Genomic DNA, 25,124 nt, shown 5'->3' on the forward strand with positions numbered 1-25,124 from the left:
GCCAGTGAATTCCTAAAAATATGTGTCAAGGGTTTATATATGTACTCACTAGCCTCCTTAAGAACACAAGGATAAATATTATCTGGGCCTGGTGGTTTGTTTGATTTCATCTTATTCAATCAGAGCAGCACTTTTCCCTCTACAATTTCCAAATCCTTCAGTACCTCCTTAGTAGTCCTATTTACCTCTGGGAGGTTATCCATTTCCTCACTTGTGAAGACCTCAGAAAAATGTAAGGTTAGGGCAACCGCTATTTCTTTGTATCTTTTAATTCCACTTTACTATTTCTGATGCACGTCACCTCCTCCTTCACTTTTCTTTTAATACTAAAATACTGAATAAATCTCTTAGGGTTTTCGTTCGCCTTATCTGCTATATTCCTCTCCAACTGTCTTTTAGCCTACCTGGTATCATTCTTAATTCCCTAATGTTCTCATACACACTACGATTCACTTTGTAGTCATTAGTTTTATATGCATTATAAAGCAAGTTTCTCATTTGCAGCTTCTTTTTCAAATCTTTATTAATCCACAGTGGGGTGTTTTTTTAAATTTCCTATTACAGTCGACCCTTGACATACAACCAGCCTGACATGCGAACAACTTGATTTACGACCAACATCTTTCGTTAAGACCCAAATGCGGTCACGTGTATCCGCTTGTGCGATTGTAAACAAACAGCCGAGGCGTTAAGTAGCGTCAGTCGGAGCCCAGATACATGTGTTTGTGGACGTAATTTTGGTCAGTGCAGTGATTTATCTATATATATATAATTCACTAAGACCATGGCAAGCAAGACACATAATTGCTGAGGAAGGAAGAGAAGGTAACGAAGGTAAAGAAAGTCACTGTTAAGGGATGTTAGCTAGCGGGCTGGCGCCGCACATGATGATGTCATCAGGCTGAGTCAGCACCGGCTTGCTTTGGAGTGTATTATTACAGCAGTTCACAACACGGCCAGCTTTGAACTGAGTGCTCGACTACTGTGATTATTAACTTGAGAAACATCGATCACAATCGAAACAAAGAAGGAAATTGTGTGAAAATATGAGAGTGGCGTTCGTGACCGATCTCGCTAATATGTACAGCATGTCGAAATCCACCATCTCGAAAATTTTACAAAGAAAAGATTTGCATAAGGAGGCTCCTTCTAAACAATAACCACCTTCCGTTTCATTCTCCTCCTCCTCCCTTCCTGCAGCCCAAAGATGTCAAATTAAATGGTGAGTACAGTATGAAATTGTAAATTTGTAAATGAAATTCTGGTAGGCTAGGCACTTTTTATAACTTTTTGGTTAGTAAATTAGAAAAATTATTGGTGTTTTGGTAAATTATGCACATTATATAACCCTTTTTTTATTATGAAAAGGTTAAGTAAGTGTTGCTGTGGGAGGTTCGGAGCGCATTATGGGTATTTCCATTATTTCTTATGGGAAAAATAGTCTTGACTTACAACCAACTTGAGTTACAACCAGCCCTCGCGAACGAATTGAGTTCGTAAGTCAAGGGTCCACTGTAATTCCAAATTTAGGTATGTACCTGTCTTGCATTACATGAAAAACATTTTTAAACCTGTTCCACTGCTTCTCGACTGTCTCAACATTTAAAAGCTTATCCCAGTTTAATCTATTTACACTTTGCCACATCTTTTCAAGATTTTTCCTACCAAAGTTCAACTTAATAATTTTAGTCTTTGCATCTGCACTCTTGCAAAATACTGAGACTTGTATTATAATTATAGCCACTGGATCCTAGTGGTTGCATCACTTCCACACCCTCAATTCTATCTTGATTATTACATAGTACTAAATCCAGACACACTTCACCCCATGTTGGTGCTTTAATGTACTGTGTTAAAAAACAGTCACTGATTACTTCTAAAAATCCCAGCTCTTCTGCTCCTCCATCTGCAAGGTTATCCTATTTAAAATATAGGTATTTAAACTCCCCCTTGACAATAATATCTCCCAGTAAACTTGACATGATAATGAGTTAATACCCACAGCCAATTGGAAGCCTGGCATTTGGCAAACAAAGCTTGTGTCTAATCTGCAGAGGATCAGTTGCATAGCTGCCCGTGCTTCCTTGGGCAGTCAAAATGTTTTTTCATCAGAAACTTTCAGCATTCACAAAGGAAAGATGAAGAATGGAAGAAAATGAAGGTCCAGTTGAATGTTTGACATTACAGATAATAAAATAAAGCCCTCCTGCAATTGGAAACCTGATATTTGCAAAGCCAGGGTCTGAGATCAAATCAGAAGAGATTCAAATGCATACCTGCCTGTGCTTCCTTTAACAGTCCTTAACCTTAACATAGTAATCAACAGGGAACAAGTCATTGAATCAAAAGTGTTTTGGACCTGACTAGTCTTGATTTATGATGAGATCCAGTCCAACACTACAAATAATAAGAAAATGCCTTCAGACAAATGGAAGCCAGACATTTGCAAAGCCAGGGTCTGAGAACCAATCAGAAGAGGCTAATACGCATGGCTACACATGTTTCCTTTAACAGTTCATAACATAAAAACAGAACTCAACAAGGAGAAAGTCATTGAATCAAGAATGATTAGGATCCATCAAGTCATAGTTAATCATTAGAACCTTTCAGCATTCATACAGAAGAGTTGACGAATGAAAGAAAATGAAGGTCCAGTTGAATGTTTAACACTACAGATAATGAGATAATGCCCTCAGTCAATAGGTAACCTGATATTTGCAAAGCCAGGATATGAGAGCCAATCAGAAGAGGGTCAGATGTGTACCTTCCCATACTTCCTTTAATAGTCCATAACATAAAGAAAGTAATCAAAAGGGAGCAAGTCATTGAATCAAAAGTGTTTTGGACCCATCTAGTCATTATTTTTGACCAGATACTTTCAGCATTCGCACAGGAAAGATGATGCATGTAAGAAAATGATGGTCCAGTTGTATGTTTAACAGCTGCTGTGCTTCCTTTAACAGTCCATAACATAAAGATAGTAATCAAAATGGAGTCAGTCATTGAATGAAAAGTGTTTGGGACTCATCTAGTCCTGATCTATGATCAGATACTTTAAGCATTCACTCAGGAAAGGTGAAGAATGAAAGACAATGAAGGTCCAGTTGTATGTTTAACACTACACATAATGAGATAATGCCCTCAGTCAATACGAATCCTGACATTTGCAAAGCCAGGGTTTGAGAACCAATCCTGATTCTAAGATGAATACCTACCAGAGCTTCCTTGGAAAGTGCAATGAGGGCAGGAAACAGTGAACTGGGCCAATGACTTCAAACTAAAAGTATTAGGGGCACATCTCTTCATTGTTTTACATCGGATACTTTCAATGTGTTCTGGGTATGACCTTAAATTGCATCCGGGCCTGCAAGCGGACCTCCAACTTGCAGGAATATCATGGGGGTTGGTAAAAAAACCTTACACAGCTCTGAGACGACAGAAAGGACTCCTTGTTGCTCTCCACTCGACTAGCTCTGCTGCAGCTGCCCATAGGAAGGCTGCTTGCATCAAGAAGGGGCTGGGGGAATGTCCTCGGGAGCTGCATCCCCGGAAGAGTCGAAACCATTGGAGAGCCAATAGGGTAAAATTTGTTGGGGACCAGAACTGGTGTTGTGCTGAGGTGACACCCGCTGCACGGCACCACTTAGGTCCCAATTTGAGGCGGCCTATATGGGTCAGCGCATGGAACGTTTTGCCTCTCTGGCAAGATGATCATCTTCCTTTGCTGTTGGACGAGCTGCATAAACTCCACATTTCAGTGCCGGCAGTCTCTGAGGTGCGCAGACCACGGACTGGTCAGATCTCTGTGGGTGGATACACCTTTTATTGGTCTGGTTGCTCTGATGGCTGTCATACTCGGGGAGTAGCTGTCGCTGTAGCGGAATGGGACTTGTTGTCCCTATCTGGAAAGGGAGGGGAAGGGTGATCACCTGGATTGCAGCAACTACAGGGGGATAACCCTGCTGTTGGTGCTGGATAAGGTCCTTGCTAGGGTCATCCTCAATAGGATCCGTGATCACTTGCTCACCTACCAGCGACCGGAACAGTCTGATTTTATGCCTAAGAAGTCTACCATTGACCGCATCCTGGCACTGTGGGTTCTCATGGAGCACAAACGCAAATATCGGCAGAGTTTCTTTGCAGCCGTCGAATTTCGTAATTCATTCAACTCAGTTCATCGAGTTGCCCTGTGGGACATCCTGATGGTTTCGCAGGATCCCCTCGAGGTTGCTGGATATCATGGTATATACTGGTACTGTGAGTGCTGTGCAGAGTGGAGACAGAACCTCTTTGTTTTTCCCAGTTGATTCTGGGGTTTGTCAGGGGTGTGTTCTTGCTCCTACTCTGTTCAATGCTTGTATGGACTGGGTGTTGGGCAAGATCATGGGGTCCAGTGGCTGTGGGGCATCTGTTGGTGAAGAAATAGCAAATACCATAGCTGCTTTAGCGTTGTTACTCTCACTGCACAACTCAGAGTATTTATCCCATTGTATCTGAGTGTGGAATCACAGCTCTACAGCAACTGATCGGAATGAGAATTATCGGGATACAGCATCAAGCACATGCTGCCTCAGCCATGCACTTCAGAGCCTTTCCTGTAGGGACCTTGCAGTTCAGAAACAGTTTCATCCCAAGAACTATAAACACACTCAATCAGTCCATCAAGTGCTCTTGATAGAACTGTTTGTACTTAAAAGTACAATTACCTCACTGTAAACTTGCAGTACAGTTCTAATATTGCACAACATGAGCCAATTTATAAAGCGTTTATTTACATATGATGATGACTGGCTTCTAAGTCGATTTAGATTTACAAGCTCTATCTTCTTGGAGCTCTTCATATCATTATTAAGATGAAATGCAGCAAAGTATGTTTATTACATTATACAGATAAAATTTTAACATAATTTAAATAATCTATATTGTTAATAATTAAACCTGTGAGGACACGTACAGCAGTAGCGATGAGCTGGTGCCCCATTCAGGGATTGTTCCTGCTTCGAAACTGTATGCTTGCTGGGGCATGCACCACCCTGGATGGATAAATGGATAGAATAATTAAACATTGTGACAGATAGGGGGTGCTGTCATCCCCTAGAACTCTTGGACCAGACACCAGATACCAGGTAAAAGTCCAATAATTAAATTTACTCAGACTATATTGTGCACAAAGCACCCTCCACTCCACAATACTTGGATACAATACAATAAGCAATAACAATAATCAATCCTCCACACCCATATGCGTAGTTCCTTTCCTCCCAACTCAGCTCGCCCATCTGGGATCTCTCACAGTCCTTTATAGTCCGTGACCCAGAAGTGCTTCTGATCCCTCAGTCCATGTGATTATCCAGCACTTCTGGATCAGATAAAAACTCCTTTTCTTCAACCCGGAAGTACGTCATTTCTTCTGTTCACGTGACTGGGACGTACTTCCGGGCTGTAGGGAAAATAATCCTTGTTCCTCCCTGCAGTGTCCTCTAGCGGCCCCCATGGTATCCAGCAGGGCTGTGGATAAAGACTCCATTGTCCAGGATTCCCTGCTGGCGTTTGGGGCACCTCCTTGCTGCAGGGAGGGCTCCATCTGGTATTGGCCAGGATGAATGGCTGGCCATATACCACAACATGTACTATGAAGATATTTCAATGTTCCATAAAAGTTTTGAAGAATAAGCTTTCCCAGCTTACAGATGGCGTGACATTTATTAAAGAGCTGATTGTGTGGCGATTAGTTACTTGGAGAAAGAAAAATAAGGACATGAATTGGGGGTTAGTGCATTTGAAAGAGACAGTACTGCTCCAATAAATTGTTTCATTGAAGGTCGCGCATGGTGCAGCAAGCATCTTGCGGGAGGCAGGAACAATCTCTGGATGGGGCGCCAGCTCTTTGCTAATACTGCGCCACCATGTCCCCATGTTTAATAAATGCTTTAATTTCTATCGTCATGAAATTGATATCCAGTATACATCTTAGTATTTAAATTGTTCAGCGAGCTGTGATATCATGAATGTAATGGATTCTGTGTCGTGTCGGAGTAAGAGAAAGCCAGTTTAAGAAGCATGAAGTAATTCACACACATAGAGTACATAGAAGATCAAATACAAAACAAAGCATTTGATGTGCTACTTTAGTTACGATGGGATTTGAGAAACTATTAAATTAAATGATTTTAAGATTAAGTTAATGGCGTTCTACTTTAATGACAAAATAAGCTACGTGATTAAAGTGGAAATTTCAAGATTAAAGTTGACATTCAAGCTTTTTTTCCCACTGTGTGCCTATTTTTTTCTTTTCTCTGTACACTAATAAGCTTCCATATGACACTCGGACTGTGGGCTACAGCGACTCTGATATCTGACAACTTCTTTTTTATTTTGGGCACTGTACGACTTTGTGAACTTGAGCTTTCGAGTTTCTCTGACACTCTCTGTCACTCGACCAACTTCCTTTTGTTTATATCACAGTTTAAACCAACAAATAGTACGATTTTTCTTGCCTCCACTTGGTAATTGCTGAAATTCTATGTTACCCATGCTTTTGCCATTGTCTTTTCACAGAACGCTGAAATTAAGGACTATTTATATTGATTTGCATATTCAAAGAGGTGTAATTCTGGGAGGAGTCGGGGTGGACCAGCAGGCACGTGCGTTGCTTTTCATGCTGACCGGGATTTATGTAGCGGAAGAATGTGGAAGTTGCCGTACACACAGATTTATGCATCTGGATTTTTTTGCCTGTACGCACATTTCTACTTTTGTCCATACGCCATGTTTTAGTGTGAATTCTACGCACGGCGTTATACATGAGGCCCCAGGACCAGATAATATTTACTGTCGAGTTCTTAAGGAGGCTAGTAAGTACATATATAAACTTTTGACACATATTGTTAGGAAGTCACTGTGCACTGAATAGATTCCGAAGGACTGGAAAATGGCAAATATCATCCCATTATATAAAAAGGTGACTGGGCAGATCCAAGCAACTATTGGCCAGTAAGCTTAACATGCATCACAGGAAAATTAATGGAAGGATAAGATTGAGCAACACCTGGCAAGGACAGGAGTTATTAGGAACAGTTAGCATGTGTTTTACTAACATGCTGGAATTCTATCAGGAGGCAATTTCACATTGCTTCTTACCTTATTTGCACTCTGTTGCGTGATAAACCTCTTGCGCAGCACTCCACATACTTAAAAGCATGTACAGCACCTGTCAGTATTGGAATTGATTGTTTTGCTTCTTTCTCTCTCTCTCTCTCTCTCTCTCTCTGTCCTCCCTGTCTTGTTGTAAAGAGTATGTTTAAACTTTTGAAAAAGAGACAAATGATCGTTTGCAGATTTGAATAAAGTTCCTGTCTTCAACCTCCTGTGTTTCTATGCAAATCTGTGACCCAAGCGTGACAATATACAGCTCCATCCCATGTTTCTGGATTCCACTCACCTTGCATTATAGCTTGTACTTTTAAAAAGGAAACTTTTTTTTCGTCTTTTAGCAGTGCTAAAGCAGTGCATTTATTTTCCACCCATCCTCATGGTACATGGTATATTCAATGCATTCTCAAGAGATAAGTTGTTTCTGTTGTAAGTTGTCTATTTCCTATTTAAGTTGCCCACATTTTATAGTCATATTTTGGACTTTTAAGTTCAATCTGCATAATGTGATTAGCAGAAGCTACCCCAATTCATCAGCAGCTATCTGGTTTTTTTTTACCCCTGCACTGTAGACTATGTTCAAAGACCACCTCTTGCACTTTCATGGGATTAATATTCCCTTCCAGTTTGGGCCAAGCATTTGGAGCAGTATAACTTGTCTATGGGAGTCCATGACTGTGCGCTCGATCATCCCAATAATCTTAGTACTTGACAGAGACCCTCCACGCCGTCATTATCAGAAGCGCATTTTAAATATATGATACATTATAAATATGGTGCTGTTGGTAATTTAGCAAAAATCACATCCTTGTCGGCATCTGTATCCAGCAGGGGCGTTAGCTTCCTTGTTGGAATGTGTTCTTTTTGTAACTGCGGTGTGTTATAGAACCCGAATCTATATAGATATAAAAAGGAGATACCCCTCCCTTAGTGATAGGGCGGTAAGAAATCACATAAGAGAAATAACTTACATTTCTTTAATGACGACTTATGCTGCATAACATACAAAGGAAGCCAGTTCGAGAGTGGGGGCCTGATGTGTAGAGTCTGCCATTTTTGTCACTTCATTGCAAGGATTTTCAGGATCGGATGACGTTATCTCCCATGCGTCCATCAGCTTCAAAGGTATGCAAGGCAATATTCCAAGGCATCATACTCTTTCTTCATGTGCAGGCTCCCACTTAGGTGAATCTTGCCATTCCAAACAAGGAAAAGAGGATACAATTTCATGTTGAGTTTGACACACACAAATAGTATACAATGGCCTTCACTGTGACACCAATTTCGCAGTTGTCCCTAGTTTGTCTGGTCTTAAAATGCTTACCTAGCAGTTCTTATATGGTGAGCCCCTGTGCTAAATTTTTTTCTGTGCATGTGAATAGAAAAAAAAGTAGATTTATAAAATATATTTGTACAGAGGACAGTGACATATTAAACTTATGTTACAGATGCATAGCTGCCCATGTTTTCTTTAACAGTCCAAAACATAAAGATAGTACTCAACAGGGTGCAAGTCACTGAATAAAATGTCTTTGGGACCCATCTAGTCATGATTTATAATCAGATACTTTCAGTATTCACACAGGAAAGATGAAGAATGGAAGAAAATGAAGGTCCAGTTGTATGTTTAACACTACAGTTAATGAGATAATGGCTTCAGCCAATAAGAAGCCTGAAATTTGCAAAGCCACGGTTTGAGAACCAATCAAAAAAGGCTAAGATGCATAGTTGCCCATATTTTCTTTAACAGTCCAAAACATAAAGATAGTACTCAACAGGGAGCAGGTTAGTAAATAAAATGTCTTTGGAACCCGTCTAGTCATGATTTATGATCAGATTCTTTCAGTATCCGTATAGGAAAGATAAGAATGGAAGAAGATGAAGGTCCAGGCATATGTCAATGACATGTATAATGAGTTAATACTCTCAGCCAATAGGAAGCCTGACATTTGGCAAACCAAAACTTGTGAACTAATCTGCAGAGGATCATTTACATAGTTGCTCGTGTTTCCTTGGGTAGTCAAAATGGTAAAGATTGTACCTAACAGTGATCAAGACATTGAGACAAAAGTGTTTAGGACCCATCTAGTCTTGATTTATGATCAGATACTTTCAGCATTCACACAGGAAATATGAAGAATGGAAGAAAATGAAGGTCCAGTTGTATGTTTAACATTGCAGATAATCAGATAATACTGTCAGTCATTAGGAAGCCTAATATTTTCAATGCCAGGGTTTGAGAACCAATCAGAAGATTCTAAGATGCATAGCAACCAGAGCTTCCTTGGCAAGTGCAAAGAGGACAGGAAACATTGGACTAGGCCAAAGACTTCAAACCAAACTTATTAGGGACACATCTCCTCATTGTTTTACATTAGATACTTTCAACAATAACACTGGAAAGATGGACAATACAACAAGATGAAGGTCCAGGCATATGTCAATGACATGGATAATGAGTTACTACCCTCAGCCAATAGGAAGCCTGGCATTTGAAAGATTGTCAATTGGAGAAGTGATTGGTACATCAGGTCCATGTGTCGTATTGATGATGGAACAAGTAATAGGAAGATAAGGATAAGCAATTTCTTTCTGATTTTTTTTCTTGTTATATCCTTGCATTTTGCAGGAAAAAAATAACAATTGTCACTATGATTTTTGGGTACCCTCTGGTATCATCAAAATCCCAAAAGCAAGGACCATTATTTATAGTTCCTTATGTCCACTGTCTTAGCTCCTCCACAGAAATCGATTTTACACACACAACTCTGCTGACTTTCTGTAGTTTATAAAGCTACACAGGTATCATGGCTGGCCTTTGGTCCTCCCACAGCTTAACTAACTGCTGCCACTGCTCTGCAAGATACTTCTATCTTTTCTGTTGACTTAATTGTTGTATGTGGAGAGAAAATGTAGTTGCAATTTATTTCATTGTAACTGTCACTATCACTAATGGAAATGCTCCATGGCTGAATTCAGTGAATAATTAACATGCTTCTGGTAATAAATTAAGAGAAGAGAAAAAAAAAAAGCCTGCAATGGTTAATTCTGTATTTTAAAAATAATTTTTGGATTTTTTAATTTTCAGAAATATGCAATCATTTTTTGCATGATTATGCCTAACTTTAAACAAACATTTCTTCCTCAGGTGTCTGGGAATATGTCATATAAATCCTTCAGTTTTGTTAAATGGCAAGTTTGAAAGCTCTGCAAAAAATTGTGTTATGTTTAAGTGATATAATGTATGTACTGTAGGTCCAGAGATAATTGTGTTTAATTTCTTCTTACATTCATATACATTTACAGTAGTTGTTAATTTGCCTTATAGTACTTGTTTAAGATATTTGTTATTAGCATTATTTACGAAATGCCTCATGTGCACTTTGCACATGTTCAGTTTGCCATTACTTTATTCAGTCTGTTTGTTTTTCATATGTATTTTGACATTTTCTTTTTTTTTTAATTTTGGAGAACCTTGATGAGAACTCCACAGAAGCTTCCATTGGCACCTGGTGGAGGTGCACTATGCTGTAGCGGTCACAAGGATTTACACCACCCAAAGACAGTGATGCATTTACTTTAATATGGGGACCCCAGGAACACACCCAGCTTTGACCCAGCATGCACACACTCACACACAGAGACACTGATAAGTGGCTCAATGAATTGAGAAATAATAAAGATATCATAAAGATATTAAAGTATATAACAAATAAAGAAGGCAAAAATACAATTATTAAACAAAGAATAATTATTTTCCTGTTTTTGACTGTTGTGGGAATGTAAGCCATTATTTACTAATTAATTGTCAGCTTTCAGATACAAATAAGAGAGTAATCTCCAAATAAGTGAAAGAGCTAATAATCTGAAGATACAGCAAGATATAAAAATACTTCTTAAATTCTTGTAATTGTAAATGTCACTGCTTCACCTTTATGAATACAAAATAAGAAAATGAAAATTAATTGAACAATGGGATCAGTTAAAGATAAAAAATGACTTACTTATTGTGAAACTGGTTGGAGCAATAATGTGCAGTCACAGGTCCTCAGAGTACTGAACTTAAGAATCAATAGTGCAGTAGACTGAGTGACACAGTACCGCATGCTGTGCGGATGTTGCACTCTCACCAGGACTCTCTGACTCTTCTGCAGGTGTAATGCCCCCCTAGCTTGGTTGAACCTTTATAGAAAATGAAGAATGTGTACAGGTCTAACACAAGATATGCTTTAGCCCTTACTAAACGTCGGTTCACTGCTTGCTAGGACTGAAGCTCTACTCCACGCATGTGTTCCTTATCAAATAAAGAATGAAACAGTTTAGATCACTGGTTGTATTAAACTAAAGGAAACAAAAGTGAAATCTGTCAAGTATGACTTTGTCTTGTTAAACATTGGATGCTTACAACATGTTCACAAAGTTTCAACTTACCCTTCATCATTGTGGTTGCTGCTTTCATTTTATTTTTTTTTGTAATTTGAATGTTCTTATAAATTGTCTTGGCTTGCACCATCATAAATAGCCATAGTAAACTGCTGAGCTGACCATTTCTACACTCTGACACCACTGTAGATCCTCACAATGAGGAAGTTCAAGTAAATACATTTCTGAATGCAGTCCCCGGATGAGCCCCAGGTGTTCCCGGCATTCTTTCCTATCCTCTGGCCAACCCCACAGACAGCGGACATGTTGTTACTCAACTATCACACGGGTCACACAGAGTGCCGGCTGTCCTCCAAGCAGGTCTCCGGGTGCCGCCTCCTCCCGACTCTTCCCCAGCACTTCCTGGTGTGGCGGAAGTGCTGGGGTAACAAATCTCCCCAAGGCATTGGGGCGCCTCCTGGCGCCTCCTGGCGGTGAGCACGGGCCCCTACAGGGTGGAGCTTCCATGCCCTGTACCCGTGGCCCCCAGAGCAACCAGGAAGGCGGCCCCCACGTGATCCAGGGTGGGCTCTGACCCTCTTCAGATCCCTCATGGCGTTCCAGCTGGGTCGTTGCCCCTGGCATCTCTGACAATACTTAGGCTAGAGTGGTAAGAAATGACATGTAAGGTAGGATCATGTGGTTGGAGAGGAGTTCTGAAGATGCAGTGTAAGTAACTCATGTCCCGTCTCTTTGTTGTGTTCACTTGCTCCATCCATCTTGTATTGTTTGTATTCCAATTCCACAGCTCACAGAACAGCCAATCGAGAACTGTCATGTTAGTTCAGATGGCTACCTTATCACTGACTGTAGCTAATCTTGTCATCAATATTCACAAGGTTAGCCTGTATCTTATGAATAGTGGCCTGCAACACTTATGCTATTCTGTTAAAAGTACAGAAATTCAGTTCTACCAGGGATTTGTTAGTTGTTTGGTAATGCCCAGAGAAGAAATACAGGGGAAGACATGATCATGTTATTTCTTGGGAAAAAATATACAGTGAATGGTTCTCCTTTCCGTGAATTGCCATCTTATCATGGTAGAGGGATTTGTGTGTCCCAGTGATCCTAGGTGCTATGTTGTCTGGGGCAGTTGGCCCTCTTGGGGTCACCCTGGCCAAATTAGCCCTAGGCGAGGAGACCAGACAAAGTGCAGTTTACATGACCATTATAAGGAAAACAAACAAGGACTCAGTCACCTCACCCAAAAAAGGGAAATGCTTGTGGGCAAGCATAGCCCGAAGGACAACATGGGTCTATCCTCCAATGGGCCATCCATATGTAGGAGGACCCATAAGGGTCCGGTGATATGTGGCTTTGGCAGTAGTCAAAGGCAAGTGCCTTGTTGTACAGATCCCTGGCTGCCTAGACACATGAATCATGACCTCTCTGGGGGGAAATCCAGGACAGTGATGAAGTTTGCGAGATACCTTTTAGATGTAGTCAGGCTTTTTGCAATGCACAGCACAGTCTCTGGAATCAGCTGCTGGAACTTTATTGTACCCTGGAGTTGATTAGAGTTAAGAAGCAGCAGGCAGGTGTGGGCTTAATTCTAGCCCTTCAGCTTGATGTTAGAGTTTGCCCTGGTGGATTCACTGATCTTTTTGGTGAGTCAGAACTCCTTTTATTTTTGTGATTTTTCCTCTAAAGTTTCTTTCTCTACTTTTTCTTTTATCTATAGTTAAGGTCAGTCTATAAAGCATGTGGCATCTCTCTGTCCTCCTTGCCTCATTTTATCCTTTTGACATTTTTGTTTCTTTAACCAGTTTTCAATTCAAACTGGTCTCAGTGTTGTATGCAAATCTTGGTGATGCAAGACTTGGGCTGGGATTCTACTTTTACAGAACTTAAAATTTGCTCTAAAATTCAAATAACCAATGTATTCAGTGTAAAATTGTCTATAGTATTTAGATAACTTCCTTGAAATGATCATTAATGGGCTTATCCCTTGACCAAGTTTGCAAATTATGCTTTCTTAAAGTGTCTGGTTCTTTTTTTTCATATATTTTGGTCCTGTCCTCCTGCTGCATCTGTGTGGTCCTTCATTTCCACCTATCTTAGTTTTAAATGTTATAAATTGAGCATGTGTGTGTTTGGGACTTCATTATCTTTTTTTTTAATTGCACCTTTCTCATTTGGTTATTCCCCATTTCTTTTCTTTAAAAATGAATTTAAAAATCTGTACCAAAAAAAACAAACAGTAGAGAGAATAGGACTCTAAACTCCACTGTTTCCCCTTTGACTCTCTCAATGTATCAATAAAGCTTCAGGCATCAGTCTTTCCTAATCACACACTACCTGCCCCAGTCACTCATCTGTAGTTTCTTTGTATGTGTACACTCTGATCAAAGCAATATGATGTGCGGTACATGAGGTGGTACAATGAAAGGAAGGCATGCTGCATGTATGGTAGTGTAAAGTGCATCCAGAAAGTATTCACAGCGCATCACTTTTTCCACATTTTGTTATGTTACGGCCTTATTCCAAAATGGATTAAATTCATTTTTTTCCTCAGAATTCTGCACACACAATACCCCATAATGACAATGTGAAAAAAGTTTACTTGAGGTTTTTCCAAATTTATTAAAAATAAAAAAAATGAGAACGCACATGTACATAAGTATTCACAGCCTTTGCCATGAAGCTCAAAATTGAGCTCAGGTGCATCCTGTTTCCCCTGATCTGCAGCTTAATTGGAGTCCACCTGTGGTAAATTCAGTTGATTGGACATGATTTGGAAAGGCACACACCTGTCTATATAAGGTCCCACAGTTGACAGTTCATGTCAGAGCACAAACGAAGCATGAAGTCAAAGGAATTGTCTGTAGACCTCCGAGACAGGATTGTCTCGAGGCACAAATCTGAGGAAGGTTACAGAAAAATTTCTGCTGCTTTGAAGGTCCCAATGAGCACAGTGGCCTCCATCATCTGTAAGATGAAGAAGTTCGAAACCACCAGGACTCTTCCTAGAGCTGGCCGGCCATCTAAACTGAGCGATCGGGAGAGAAGGGCCTTAGTCAGGGAGGTGACCAAGAACTCGATGGTCACTCTGTCAGAGCTCCAGAGGTCCTCTGTGGAGAGAGAAGAACCTTCCAGAAGGACAACCATCTCTGCAGCAATCCACCAATCAGGCCTGTATGGTAGAGTGGCCAGGCGGAAGCCACTCCTTAGTAAAAGGCACATGGCAGCCCGCCTGGAGTTTGTCAAAAGGCACCTGAAGGACTCTCAGACCATGAGAAACAAAATTCTCTGGTCTGATGAGACAAAGATTGAACTCTTTGGTGTGAATGCCAGGCGTCACGTTTGGAGGAAACCAGGCACCGCTTATCACCAGACCAATACCATCCCTACAGTGAAGCATGGTGGTGGCAGCATCATGCTGTGCGGATGTTTTTCAGCAGCAGGAACTGGGAGACTAGTTATGTACATGTGATTTCTCAGTTTTTTTATTATTAATAAATTTGCAAAAACCTCAAGTAAACTTTTATCACGTTGTCATTACGGGGTGTTGTGTGTAGAATTCTGAGGAAAAAATTAATTTAATCCATTTTGGAATAAGGCTGTGGCATAACAAAATGTGGAAAAAGTGATGCGCTCTGAATACTTTCTGGATGCACTGTATACTTTACAGTAGGCAATAAATTTAATGCCCAAGGTTTTAACATCTGATGTACAGTATGTGTATGCAGTACACTCCATTTACTTTATGTCAATAAAGAATATTCTTTTCAAAAGGAAAAGTTAATAATTCTTTTATAATGCCTTTTGAAAATCTTGCTGGCATCTATTGCAAAGATCTGACAATTTTACAGTATTTTACATCCATCTTTGTACTAAATGTGATAAGCCATTTTTGACACAAAACTACTTTTTCATAAGTCTGGCATGCATTTGTGTCATAGATTGAATTTTTGGGGCTATGCTTCTGGACCTGATTAGTTTTATCTGACATATCCTCAACTGTTGTCTGTGTTGATTGTGTCTCCTTGTGTCTGCGTGGTATTTCTGTCCACATTTCCCTAGAGGTCCCTGTTGCAAAAACATCTCCTTCCACTTCCTGGACTGGATATACAGTTACTCAGTGAACTCTGCAGATAAATGGGGCAGACAGCAGTATTACAATGGGGCTTCACAAGAACATCAAATCTATAATACAATAAAATGTATTTTGGTATAGCCCAAAATCACACAAGAAGTGCCGTAATGGGCTTTAACAGGCCCAGTCTTTTGATAGCCCCCAGTCTTGACTCTATAAGAAGACAAGAAAAAACACTCAAAAAAAGCCTTCTGAGGAAAAAGAAATTGATTAAACCTTGGAAAAGGCAATTCAGAGAGAAACCCCTTTCCAGATAAGTTGGGCATGCAGTGGGTGTCAAAAAAGGGGGTAAATACAATACAATACAATACAATACACATAACAGAACACAGTAATCCTCAATACAATAGTAATGTTACAAGTAAGGAGCAAAATGCAAGAGTAGATGATATCTCATAATATGATTCAGATTTGTTCAGAGTCCTGGGGACCTCAACCATCAACCTGTGCTAATCCAGCCATGGGCCATTCCACAGTCGAGTCAGTGCTGGGCCAGCCAATCTGATGACAGGACCCTTCTACCTGATGATTCCAATGCTCTTCTATCAGAGATTATTTTTCCTTAGGCAGGCAAACAACTTGGCAGTAGGGCATTTGCACCAAGTGCCACATTTGAGTACTGAAAAGAGAAACAGAATAAGTGAAGTTTAGTAACAAATTATCCATCCATCCGTTATCCAACCTGCTATATCCTAACTACAGGGTCACGGGGATCTGCTGGAGCCAATCCCAGCCAGCACAGGGCGTAAGGCAGGAAACAAACCCAAGGCAGGGAACCAGCCCACCGCAGGTAACAAATTATAAATATATTAATTATGTTTTAGTGCTAATGACTAACAACAGAGATGCAGTATGCACAATTATTCAGCAGCTCTAGTCTGGGTATGCTAAACTGAAGTAGTGAGTCTTCTGCCTGGATTTAAAAGCTGAGACTGAAGGGGCACCTCTTATAGTAACAGGCAGACCATTCCACAGTTTAGGGTCCCTGTAACTTAAAGTTTGACCTCCCACTGTTATTTTATGAATCCTTGGAATTATATGCAGACCGGCCTCTTGATATCTTAATGTGCATTCTGATTTATAAATAATGATACGTTCTGATAAGTAAGCCAGACCATGGCCTTTATATGTTAAAAGTAGGATTTTGAAATCTGCCCTAAACCTGCTAAAGAATCCCTGGAGAAGACCTTAGGCCACAGTGCCTACCTCATGATCCCACAGGGTATGTGCCTAAGCCATTAGATAAAACTGTTTTCAGCCATAAATGTAAATGAGTTCCTGATGTTGATCAAGACAATTAGCAGAGAACATAAATGCCACTGTGGACATCCCCATCTGAAGTGGGGCCATCAACTGACCCACAAGTCTACTCCTCATGGTATAATAGTTACAGTTTTTGCAGTTTTACTTCAGATTAAGTCAGTGCTATTTCCAGTTAAACACCTGCATTACTCTCTTCAGTCTCTTCATCATGGTGAAATGCTCTGGCCTGACAGAACAATACAGATATTGTAGCATCTCCATATTACCTCTCTCTGCAGTTGTTGGAACTTTCCACTGTGGCTTCAGGGTCCTTTCTTGGAAAGGCAACTGTGACCAGATCCTTTTAACTACAGCAGACTTGGGCTCAAGTCTTGCTGCGCATGTTTTACAACACCGTATCTCTTATTTTGGCAGGATTACCACTCTTTTTGTCTGTCTGGCACTATTGAGGCTTGACACCAAGTATTCCTGTTTCCATTTACCAGTCACAGTAAATAAAACACAATTTAGCAAAAGGCCATGGATTTAGCAAAGGATAATGCCACCCATTTTTCTACCCAATAAGTGGTTGCCCCTTGGGCTGATGCAAAAGGAAGGCCACACCGGTGATCCTGCTAATGTTCAAACTGCCACACTGCCTCAGTGACTGCTAGCTGTCTTCATTGTATCATACAGTAATTATTTGACTGACTGTTCTTCTATAATAAGTGACCATATATTTTCATCTTCTGCAGTGGGTTGGCACCCTGCCCAGGATTGGTTCCTGCCTTGTGCCCTGTGTTGGCTGGGATTGGCTCCAGCAGACCCCTGTGTCCCTGTATTCGGATTCAGCGGATTGGAAAATGGATGGATGGATGGATATTTTCATCTTGCTGTTATGATTCAGTTAGTAAGATGAATAGAAAAGACAAGTGAAACACTAAACTCAAACTTTTAATAATTCAAGTTTATTATTAATTACAAATTGAGTACAGGCATGCAGACAAGGTCTTGTAAAATGAGACTTACACCTAAATCACTAAACAAAAACAACATTTATTTATATAGCACATTTTCATACAAATGATGTTACTCAAAGTGCTTTATAAGAGAAAGAAAGAAAGAAAGAAAGAAAGAAAGAAAGAAAGAAAAAAGAAAAAGAAAAATCTAAAAATAAGATTAGGCAATATTAAAACAAAGAATAAAATAAGGTCTGATGGCTGGGGAGGACAGAAAAAACCAAAACACTCCTAAAGAAAAAAAAAACATACATAAGGAGATTTCAGGAGCAACAAAATTGCACAAAAGCAGTTTTTAAATAAAATGTAATGAGGCCTAATCCCCAGAAAATACTTAAATACCTAGATTACGAAAGCATATTGTTTTATCTTGGTAGAGTAATATATATTGCTCTACTTTCCCCTATTGTATTATTAATATGTAGCCTTAAAATGTCTAATCTCACAGACTTACTGCAGTTTATAAGGTATTATTATATAACTTATTCCCACCTTCCCTTCCATATCTATAACCTCAGGCAATTAGATGTAGTAAAAAGGCAAACAGGAGTTACGTTACACATAAAATAATGTATTATTGATAATATTCATAAATAATAACAATATGCAAAGTACATTTGAATATTGGCAACCATACAACCTGATTAAAAAGGTGATATGTAGTTTCAGGTGACACACAGACTTGTAGTTACTTAATGTCTCTAGTTAAGGCATCATTGGTGCTCAGCTTCTTCAGAACAAGCCATAAGCCTGTCTCAATATGGCTGCCAAGCTGTGCGCTTCATTATCTTGTGTTCAGTTTGTGATGTGATGGTCTTCCACATCACATCACATCACATCAGAGAGAGAGAGTGAGATAAAGCAAGCAAATTTATGGGTTTTCTTTCCAACCCCTACAGCCAATAGGACATCATGGTACTTAAAGGCCTCTGAGACAAGCCAATTCCAAACAGCCATACCTCAGACCAATGGGGGAAATAGAACATCTTAACACCTGCCCCCAAATCATATGTTAAACATCCTGGCTTCCTTGCAGGGGGACGAAAGTCTTTAGCAGAGAAACACTTGCCAAACTGGTTTAAGACACAATTCCCAAATCCTGTCGTAAAATTACAAATGGACTTCGTCGTAAAGGGGGGGTCAAACACAAATGCCTCTCACCAAAGTAACACTAAATTACATTGCTTTGCCTAAATCTATACATATAAAGGAGAGTTGGGATCCGAGAGACTGTGTTTGTGGAGGGATTGAGAGTCAAGGCGGGTGGGGGAGTCACGTGATCATCTCCCCTCCCATTCACCTGATTTCATTCACTTCATTTCGCTCCGAGCTGAGCTCCGCAGCTGACGCGGTCTTGTCGTTCTTTTTCCTTAGTGTTTAGTCCTTTCTCCTTTACTGTTTAGTAGACGCGGTACTTACTGAATAGTATTTTTTCCTTTAGTGTTTCTTAGTGTTTAGTAGACGCGGTGTGACAGTGTACCCGGCGGTGTTGCGGTTTAGTGTTACTTTCTACTTCGTTTTTGTACTTTAGTGTTTAATAATAAATAATAATAATTCATTACATTTGTATAGCGCTTTACTCAGTACTCAGAGCGCTAAAATAGTGAGTGATACTTAGCTGATAGCAGTGTAGTAGCAGCACAGCACAATGGAGCCGGTAGGACAGGTGGGTGTGGTAACGTAGGTGAGCGGCGAAAGAAAGCACAGCAGGAGGAGGAAGCAGGATTTGGATGTTCCAATACACAGCCATAAACAGTAACGCTTGGTAATTTCAGGCGTGATCGCCCCAGAGCCATAAGCCAGGTTAGTATGAACATCAGATCAGTTCCCGGTCATAGAGTACTGTAAGATGAAACGGGAGCAGATCAGCATAGCGAATATAATCACGGAGACAGATCATCCCGAGGTGCTAGATCGCCAGGTACAAAGAAATGTTCGGAGGTCTCGTCCCATGATCCACAGACTCAGCTGTTCCCAGTAAAGTGGAGTCCATAAAATCTGCAAATATTAAGCCAAATCCATGCAATTCGAGTCAGCTGTATCCACGAACTATACGTACAATAAAGGAAATAAAACAAGTGTAAGAAAGTGCAGAATTAAGGCGAATTGTGCGAAAAGTGTTGCTAACATTGAGGAGCGACAACAACAAGCGTGCACCAGCGTCCCCTCACCTGCTACCATAAAGCAGTTATAATAAAGAAGTTTAGTAGACTTTTACTTTATCTCATTTAGTGTTCTTCCTGGCGGTGTTGCCGTTTTTTAGTGTTAGTGTCTACTTAGTGTTTGTGTTTAGTGTTATGGAAGGAGTGATCTTACCACTGTAAGATTTTGCAATGAATGAGTTGGTAAATAATGATTATTTATCAACAGATCACATGAGCAAATTCAACGAAATTTTAGCTGCGCATACAATTTTCCAACCTCGAGAGGTTTTGCTAATGTGGACTCCTGACATACCTATAATGCCCATTCCACAAAATGCAAAACATATTCAAATGTTACCTTCTGCAGCTACTGAACGAGTGACTCACTGGGTGTGTACCTATTATGATGGTGCTGTAATTCATGTCTACGACAGTTTAAACGTTGATAAAAAAAATTCAACTTCACCGAAGAGCAGCTTCGCTTCCTTCATGATTTTTCCTTACAAACCTCCCACAGTTTATGAAGACACACAGCAACAATTAAATCATACAGATTCTGGTGTATTCTCAATTGCATTTGCTGTGTGTATTTCTTTAGGTATTGACCCAAGTGATCAAGTTTTTACTATTTCTTCAATGCGAAATCACTTACAAATAATTTTTGTTACTCGACAACTGCTTCCGTTCACTGTCGAAAGTAGCCGACGGGCGACATCAGTTACAAGTATTCAGTGCGTTCAAAGACCTGTACGAAGTACGGCCACTAACACAGTCACTCAGAAAAGGGGAGATGACTCGGTGCAGGAAATGGGTATTGAAACTACCTTGGAAGACATGCAGTCAACGAGGCGATTAAACGGATCTCAAGAGACGTCTTCTAGGTTGGAAAAAAGCGCTTGGCTGCCAAAACCATATATATTCATATATCTCTATATATATATATATATATATATATATATATATATATATATATATATATATATATATATATATATATATATATATATATATATATATATATACACACACATATATATATCTATATATATATATATACATACATATACACATACAGTATATATATATATATACACACACTCACACACATATATACATACACAGATACATCTATACTAATAAAAGGCAAAACCCTCACTCACTCATCACTAATTCTCCAACTTCCCGTGTAGAAGGCTGAAATTTGGCAGGCTCATTCCTTACAGCTTACTTACAAAAGTTAAGCAGGTTTCATTTCGAAATTCTACACGTAACGGTCATAACGGTCGACAATGTCCGCCATGTTACACTTTCTTATTTATGGCCCCATCTTCACGAAATTTGGTAGGCTTCCCTGCGCTAACCGAAACCGATGTACATACTTATTTCGATGGTATGACACCACTGTCGGCCGCCATATTGAACTTTCCAGCGGTCTTTGTTACTTAATGGGCCCATCTTCAAGACATTTGGTACGTGAGTTCCCAATGTTAACTGAATCCTACTTACATACAGTACATATATACGTCCATAGCCTTCAGCTCGGTCCATACTCTGAATCCTCCAGGCACTCCTGACCATAATCTAATTTTGAAGGTTGGGGCACCAATAATGTTACTGAGAAACTTACAGCCACCGAAACTTTGTAATGGCACGAGACTTCAGGTCACATGCCTGCAAAAGAACCTAATTGAGGCAACTATTTTTACTGGCGGTGGCTAAGGGGAGAGAGTTTTTATTCCTTGCATCCCCGTTATACCCTTTGATCTCCCATTTCAATTCAAACACCTTCAATTTCCAGTAAGGCTCTGCTTCGCGATGACAATTAATAAGTCTCAGGGACAGACCCTACAAAAGGTTGGCATTGATTTGAGGCAAGATTGCTTTTCACATGGCCAACTATACGTTGCATGCTCAAGAGTAAGCTCAGCGCACAGCTTGGTCATATTACAACCAGAGGGGCGAACTGACAATGTGGTATACAAAGAGATCCTTAACAAATAATTATTGGTACATTTTTCCTCAGTTTATTATTTAAAATTTTAAAGCAGTACTTCGACGCTGCGAAGCGCGGGTATTTTGCTACTTATAAATAAAGACATACAAAACATTTATCAAATTATATGCAAAATTTTACATCACAAAACATATCAACAACAAAAGAAATTTTTAAAATGCTATAAGGAAGAGGAAGAGGATGGATGGTATGTCAATGTACCACAAATCCTGGAGGAGATATTGCCTGGCCATGATGCTCTGTCTTGGCAAAGAGCATGTTTTGATGGAGTTTTCTTTTTGGAACAACTGTTACTTTTTCCAGAATTTGTTATTGTGGTGTGATCACTACAGAATGATGAATGACTGTGGTGGGTTGTGCTCATTACCAGCAGAAACCATGTTGACATAATGCCAATTAACCTATCTGAAGTAACACTCACAGCCTATGTGTGCATGTAGAGTTCACTCTGCTTAAACTGTTGGGTTAATGTTATAATATTAATTTAATGTCACTATCTCTGTGCACACTGTTATACAGACTGATCAAGTATGGTACACAGGGGCTCAGCATTTAGAATTGCCAACCAAGCATTGGATTAGATAGCCAAAGACAGCTGGAGGATTGTATAGTCAGCCTAAATGACAGAATCATATACTTCTGTCCTCTGTCAGCACAAAATCTTCTTTCCTTGTTGGGAGAATGAGAACTGCAAATAGGCTTGTGGCTATTCCTGTATTTTGGAGGTGGAGTTGAACCTTTCCTGTCCTTGTTTGGAGTCCAGAGAGGACCAGCACGTGGATGACAATATATAAGGATGGACCTAATACCAATACACTTTGAAGCTGTCGGACCTCTTTTCGGAAAATTCCTCTCAGCAACGTGACGTAAAATGGTAGACTGCATAGATCAAGATTCCCACTTTGATAAAAGTCTGTCATAAGCTTCCCATCTGTAACCGCGTAAACACTGTCAGTAAAGTAAGCTATAGTATATCTTGTTCTCATGTGAGTTTTGTACAGTAATCACTATGGGAGGGATATCGCCTTTTCTGTCATATTTCTATCTTTTTTCTGTTACTTAACATGCCGCAATTTCAAAAGAACACATTTCCGGAGAGCTAATGCCTCCTAAGGAAACAGCTAACCAACAGACCTCAGCATGTGCAGCTTGGCAGCATTACATCCTCTACACTGACCCTTAACAGAGACACTACACTGTATACTGGATAGTGTGCTGAACCCAGCTCCAACTGCATGATTAAATTTGATGATGACACCACCATCATAGGCCTGATCACCAACAATAATGAGACATTTTACAAAGAAGAGGGCTTCATAGGCTTCAGTAAGGCAGCCCACACTGTGGTCTACTGCTGCTTAAATGCTGCTTGGCTCATGATTGTAAAGCTTTGCAGGGTGTGGTGATGGTGGCACAGAACATTACTGGCACCCAGTTGCCTTCTGTTTAGGAAATGCACAACTCTTATAAAGACTAACAATGTGATTAAACACCTCAGCCATTGTACACAACTGCTTTTCTCACCCCACCCTACAAGCAACAGCACAGGGCCATTGGGCACCTGCACCAGTAGATTGCATCCAATAAGTTGTAAGATTGTAAACCATGAATTAAAGGAAGTGTGGGATGGGATGAAGATCATCACTGGCTGCAGCTCGAAGTGGGGTGCCACCATTGACGTGGTGGGAGCAAACCAAATGAACAACTTCTTTAACAGGTTTGACCACCTTAACCCACTCTTTTCTCGGAGTACTGCACCCTCCACCCATCCATCTGCTGATGGAGAAAGTTTCCCCCCACCCACAATTACAGCAGCCCAGGTAAGCAGAGAGCTGAGGAGACTTTATGCCAGCAAAGCAGTGGGTCCAGATGGAGTATCGCCACGACTGCTGAATGCCTGTGCGCTGGAGCTGGGGAGTCCTCTACAACACATGTTCAACCTGAGCCTGGAACAGGGGAGAGTCCTGAGGCTTTGGAAAACATCTTGCATCACCCCAGTCCCAAAGGTATCATGTCCTAGTGAGCTGAATGACTTCCGGCCTGTCACTCTGACGTCACATGTGATGAAGACCATGGAGCGGCTGCTGCTGCCACAGGTCCGTCACGCCCTCGACCCTCTGCAGTTCGCATACCAGGAGAAGGTGGGAGTGGAGGATGCCATCATCTATATGCTACACCAATCCCTCTCCCACTTGGGCAGAGGCAGTGGTGCTGCAAGAATTATGTTTCTGGACTTCTCTAGCACCTTCAGCACCATCCAACCTCTGCTCCTTAGGGACAAGCTGACAGAGGGGAGTAGATTCATACCTGTTGGCATGGATCGTGGACTATCTTACAGACAGACCTCAGTATGTGCATCTCGGGAAGTGCAGGTCTGACATTGTGGTCAGCAACACAAGAGCGCCACAGGGGACTGTGCTTTCTCTGGTCTTGTTCAGCCTATATACAGTACATCGGACTTCCAATACAACTCAGAGTCCTGCCACGTGCAAAAGTTCGCTGATGACACTGCTATCGGGAGTTGGCAGGAGGAGGAGTATAGGAACCTAATCAAAAACTTTGTTAAATGGTGTGACTCAAACCACTTACACCTGAACACCAGCAAAACCAAAGAGCTGGTGGTGGATTTTAGGAGACCCAGGCCCCTCCTTGACCCCATGATCATCAGAGGCGACTGTGCGCAGAGGGTGCAGACCTATAAATACCTGGGAGTGCAGCTGGATGATAAATTGGACTGGATGCCTAAACTGATGCTCTGTGCAAGAGAGGACAGAGCCAACTATACTTCCTTAGAAGGCTGGCATCCTTCGACATCTGCAATAAGATGCTGCAGATGTTCTATCAGACGGTTGTGGCGAGTGGATCTTCTACACAGTGGTGTGCTGGGGAGGCAGCATAAAGAAGAAGGACGCCTCACGCCTGGACATACTGATGAGGAAGGCAGGCTCTATTTTAGGCACGGAGCTCAACAGTTTGACATTCGTGGCAGAGTGATGGGCGCTGAGCAGGCTCCTATCAATTATGGAGAATCCACT

Source organism: Polypterus senegalus, chromosome 2, assembly GCF_016835505.1.
Source record: "Polypterus senegalus isolate Bchr_013 chromosome 2, ASM1683550v1, whole genome shotgun sequence".
Classification (NCBI taxonomy): Eukaryota; Metazoa; Chordata; class Cladistia; order Polypteriformes; family Polypteridae; genus Polypterus; species Polypterus senegalus.